This window comes from Notamacropus eugenii, chromosome 5 (genome assembly GCF_028372415.1).
Source record: "Notamacropus eugenii isolate mMacEug1 chromosome 5, mMacEug1.pri_v2, whole genome shotgun sequence".
Lineage (NCBI taxonomy): Eukaryota > Metazoa > Chordata > Mammalia > Diprotodontia > Macropodidae > Notamacropus > Notamacropus eugenii.
The window spans coordinates 110,126,499-110,132,045 of NC_092876.1; positions in this window are offsets into that span (position 1 = coordinate 110,126,499).

Genomic DNA, 5,547 nt, shown 5'->3' on the forward strand with positions numbered 1-5,547 from the left:
TCTTGGTGACCACTAGCTTTCCCCTAACTATCAATTCATCACAATTGTCTTCTTCACAGGCAAGAAGGAAAAAGAAAAGATATTTTTGATTCTTTTGTATACAAGTTCAGTTCTGGCTCCAGAGTCATCAACTCCTCTCTACCAGAGGACTTTTCACCACCACTTAGTACTTGGCCCAGTCACTCACACAGGTTCACCCAATCTCCACAGGGAACTGGATTGAAAACAGGCTGGGAAATATCTGTACATGCTCTGTATAACCCATCAGAATATATAAATCTGAGCATGCTTTAAGGACAAGACTCTCATTGTGTAGTCTCCCCATTACACTTTAAAACATTAGTAATTTTATTGATTTTTAGTACTCTCTCCACTGATGCAAGTCAAAACTCCCTCCATGCCTTAGTTTCATGAATTCTCCGGTAGCCAATCTCTTTGTGGTAACTCTCTCCAAACCTCTCTAGGCTAATCCTTAGATATTATCCATTACCACATCTGAACCTGAAGCTTTTTCAGGTTGCTAGGATCTCCTAGAGACTGAGTTGCATAGTCAAAGGACCTCTCAGAGTTATGTGTTGGTGTTCATGAACCCATGGTTCCCTGCCATGATGGAGCATCATGATAAGATTCTAGTAGAAGTATAATGATAATAGCTGACATTTGTGAAGTGTTTTCCATTTTACGTAGTCATTTCCATATATACCCATATGAATTCTAAGGGTGCTTATCTCAATTGCAGTTCTCACAGATGAATCTTGGGTCCTAGAGCAAGGTGGCTGCACATTCTCTGGATTCTAAGGATACCCTTGAAGGGATGGGGTGGAGATTCTCTAATGCCATCAGCTCAAGTGCCTGCTCAGATGTATTCTCCCCACTAGTGATTAGCATTCCAATTTCATTTGACCAATTAGCATCAACCAACATTTTCAAGGGGATATTTACTATGAAGATAAAGAAGTATATTTTTTCCCCAACACCTGGGGGGCACACTATACCACATCAGTCCCTGAGAAGAATGGGTTCAAACTTAAAACACTTTCTTCATAGTGTTGGTCCTACCAACATTCATTTCCAAATGTAGCGATTGATAGATGGACGAGTTCACATCTATGTTATTGCTGCCTGAATCGGGTAGCCCATTTGGACTTTGGTCCACCATCTGGCTTCTGGCAAATCTGGCATGCTCTTTAGCTTCCAGACTTCTGGTGGCTCATTTCCTGACCTTTTGAAGGTCACGAGGTTATAGCCATCACCAATACTCAAGAGGAAAGTGGATACAACCGGGACATAAGAAAGAGAAGAGCCATGTTCTCTCATGCTGGCTCTGTGTGAGAGAGATCTTAAGGCTCCTCCTCAGCCTCAAAGTCCACAGAAGTTCATCGTCCTCCTCAAAGGGGCGCCAGGCTAGAAAAATCCAGACTAAGAGACTTGCTTTATCTGGTCATTGTTAGTGTCTTTCAAATGCTCCAGTTTTGGCTTCAGAGACAATTAAAAAGTCTTCTCTTCGCCATGTAGTTAAAGGGCCCAACAGTCACAGAATGTCTGTGAGTGCTCCAAGTCCAAATGAGGATTACACCAGCCACGCATGTGAATAAAGACTATAGACTTGCTGGCCAATCTCCCCATTACATTTATTTTATCTCATCTGAAGGTTTTTATTCCCATTTTACAGATAAGAAAGCTAAGATCATTCTCCCTTAGGTATACTCTCAAAAATACCCAGATATAATACTTTTTCTCAGTCATACACACAGTTGACTCTCTAAAACCATAGTGCATTTTAGGCTCACTGAAATGTCAGGTGGACTATTTCCAATCGACTGTCCCCCTCTCTTGCCTTCTTGATCCTCTGACCTTGTGGGGGTTTAAGATTGCCCAGTATAACTAGGAAGTCTGTACTTGATAGAATTGATTCAGTAATGCTGACATGCCTGAGCAGGCTGTCACATTTGACGTTAAATACTTGAATGTTTTACTCAAGGAGAGGGGTCTCGTTGTTAGAGGCTCTTATATAGCTCTAGATTTTAATAACTATTTATTATGGTAAAATTGCTAACCAAGCTTTTGCATATACATAACTACGAACCTGATAAATTGCCCTATACCAAGGTGAATGAAAGTTTATGCAGAGACTCAGACAAGGCTGACTTTATGTTTTTAACATCTGCTCAACAAAGCTGACTTTCACATACTTGTGTTAATGGAAGCCACAGACAGACAACCATGGCTCATTTTCCCTGAAAGTGTTTCCTCTCTCTCACCAAACTTGTATTTTTAAACTCAGAAAGGATCAACACAGATCAACTCAGATTTCCACTTCATTTTCAGGAAAATGGCATGAAGTCAGGTAGCAGCCAACAAGAACAGAAACTCAGGTCCTATCCATCTTTCAGGGCTTGTGGAGATGAGCACCAGAAGACATTACTAACATGGCTATCTATACTATGGCTGTACCACTTTCATACCCTAAGACACACTGGGCCTAGACTAAGAGTCTGTATGATTGTTGATTCCAACTGTTTTGCCAGAGCAAAACCTGCCTTATGTAGAAGACCTGTTTCCTTTAAGGTGGTAGGGGAGTGGGGGAGGGTGTTGGGGTGGGGTTTGTTTGTTTGTTTTTGTTACCCGAAGAACAAAGGGCCTATTTTTTGCAGACTTAGAGTTAAATTCTAACTGCCTTGTGGCAATTCCTTTCTGGCCTAGTATGGCCAGCTGCTCTGGTGAATGGTGGTAGGTAGAGGGAAAGTATATTTCCTAAATCTGTATCCTTTTAAACCTTAGAAACTGTCCAGGGCCCTCTTTTTCTACATACTTCCTCAATGACCTCATTAACTCCCAGTTAACTCATATCCATACAATGACTCCCAAATCTGAGTTTTCTGAGCTCCCGTACTATATCACCACCTGACTATTGGACATTTCCAAATGAATATTCTCTTGTTCAATCATTTTTCAGCTGTGTCTCTTCGTGACCCCATCTGGAGTTTTCATGGCAAAGATACTGGAGCAGTTTGTCATTTTCCTCTCTAGTTCATTTTATAGATGAGGAACAGGGTTAAATGACTCTCTGGGTCACTCAGTTATTAAGTGTCTGGGGTCAGATTTGAACCCAGGAAGATAAGTCTTCCTGAATCCAGGCCTAGCGCTCTATCCGTTGTGCCAACTAACTGAATATTCTGTAAGTATCTCAGACTCAAAATGTTTAGAACAGAACTCATTATCTTTACCCTCACATTCACCCTTTTCCCAAACTTCCCTTATTTCTGTCAAAAGCAGAAAAGCTAATAATGTTTTGACTTGTCATATCAGAAAATGTATGCCCCATTCCACACCTGTAGTTCAACGTGCTAGGAGGCAGGAGGTCTATTTCAGCATAATCCTTTATTGGTTATTTTACAGAAGGGAAGTATAAGTTGGAGTAGATGGCCAATGATGTCTCTTCCAACTCTTGAGCTCTATGACTAATAAACCCAGGAGACTAGCTGCTGACACCAAAGTACTTCAAAGTAGAGCCTGAGTTATTCATGATTGATATATCCAAGGTTACCTGGGTCTGCTTACCTTTGGCATATTTGTAAAAGGATCTAGCTTGCTTTACCTCCCTACTACATCTAGATTATGACACTCCATTCTCAGTAAAATATTTAAAAAAAGGATTAAAGAACTGGGGAGTGTCCAGGAGAGGGCAACCAGGATGACGAAGGGCCTTGAGCTCATGCCATATTAGTACGTTAAGTATGGAGAAGACAGTGGGGGATTGATAGTGGTCTTCCAGTACAAACTCATAAGGAGTCATCATGGGGAAGATTAGATTTGTTCTGCTTGGACTCAGAGAGCTAGGAGAAACTGTTCAAATTTGCAGAGAGGCAAATTAATATTGATGTAAAGAAAAACTTCAAAAAAAATTAGAGCTCTCACCACTGCTAGGTCTTTACCCCAAAGAGATTTTGAAAAACATGAAGGAAAAGGACCTATATGTACAAAAATATTTATAGCAGCTCTTTTTGTGGTGGCAAAGAATTGGAAAGTGAGGGGATGCCCCTCAACTGGGGAATGACTAAACAAGTTGTGGCATATGATTGTAATGGAATACTTTTGTGCTGTAAGAAATGATGAGCAACATGGACTTCAGAAAAACCTGGAAAGACTTATATGAACTGATGCAAAGCACATTATACACAGTAACAGCAATATTGCATGATGATCAGCTGTGAATGACTTAGCTATTCTCAGACCATTCCAAAGGGCTCATGATGAAAAATCTATCCATCTCCCGAGAAAGAACTGATGGAGTCTGAATACAGACCAAACATACTTTTTCTTTAGTTTTTTCATTTTTTTTGCTGTTGTTTTTGGTGTGTGTCCATTTTCTTCCACAACATGACTAACCTGGAAATGTGTTTTGCATGACTGCACCTATATGAAATTGTTTGCCTTCCTGACTGAACATGTATGACCTATGTGAAATTGCTTGCCTTCCCAATGAAGAAGAGTGGAGAAGGACAGAATTTGAAGCTTGAGAATTTTAAAGTGAATGTTAAAAATTCTTTTTATATGTACATGGGGAAAAAATAAAATATTAAATTAAAAAAAATTAGAGCTCTCCAGAACAGTGATGGACTGCAATATTCTAGGCTTTCTCTCAATCATTTGACTAAGATATGAACAGAAGGGATTCTTCCTCAGACATGAATTAACTAGATAATCTCTGAAGGCCAGAGATTCTGTGAAACTCCAATGATCCCAAATGTCACTGCAAACTGGTCTTTTATTTATCAATTAGCCTGGATTCTGATTATCTGGGTTGCAGTTATGTATATAAAACTAAGACAGAACCCCAAAGATAATTATGGCATAAAAATATACTTACAATTTTTTTGAGTTTAATTGGTGATTTTGTGCATTATCACTAAATCTTGTGAGGCATATAGGGCCATTTTTGTTCCTTCAGATCCAAAACCAGACTAACAAAGCATAGCTTTTGATAATTTTCTTTACATCCTTTGCATTTGTCATGAATTCTCCCATTTCCCCTGATTTTGGTAATTTTTAAACATTTAGTCTTTTTAAAAAAAGAGACCATGTTGGTTTAGTTTATCAGTCTTTGTTGGTCTACTTAAAAAGACCCCCACTGTTTTGTTAATTCAGCAGACTTTGAGTTTCATTTGGTTTGTCTTATTTGATTTTCAAAATTTCTATTTTATGCTAATTTGGGGATTATTAACTATTGGGATTTTGTATTTTTTTAAAAAAATCTACATGCTCAACTTGTTTCATTGATTTAAATGTTCGCATACATATACACATACATATGTATTTTCCCCCAAGGGCTAATTTAGAAATATCCCAAATATTTTAATATGTTGGTTCATTCTTTTTAATATACTTACTCATTTCTATTATTTATATTTTTACCCTCATCTAAGATATATTTTATTCTTCATTTATGTCTGTATTATCATTTTCCTTGTGTTTTAAAATGTTTAATATTTTTAATCTTTTTGTATTGAGATTCTTAGGTCCTACAGTGTCCTCAGTTGTTTTGTA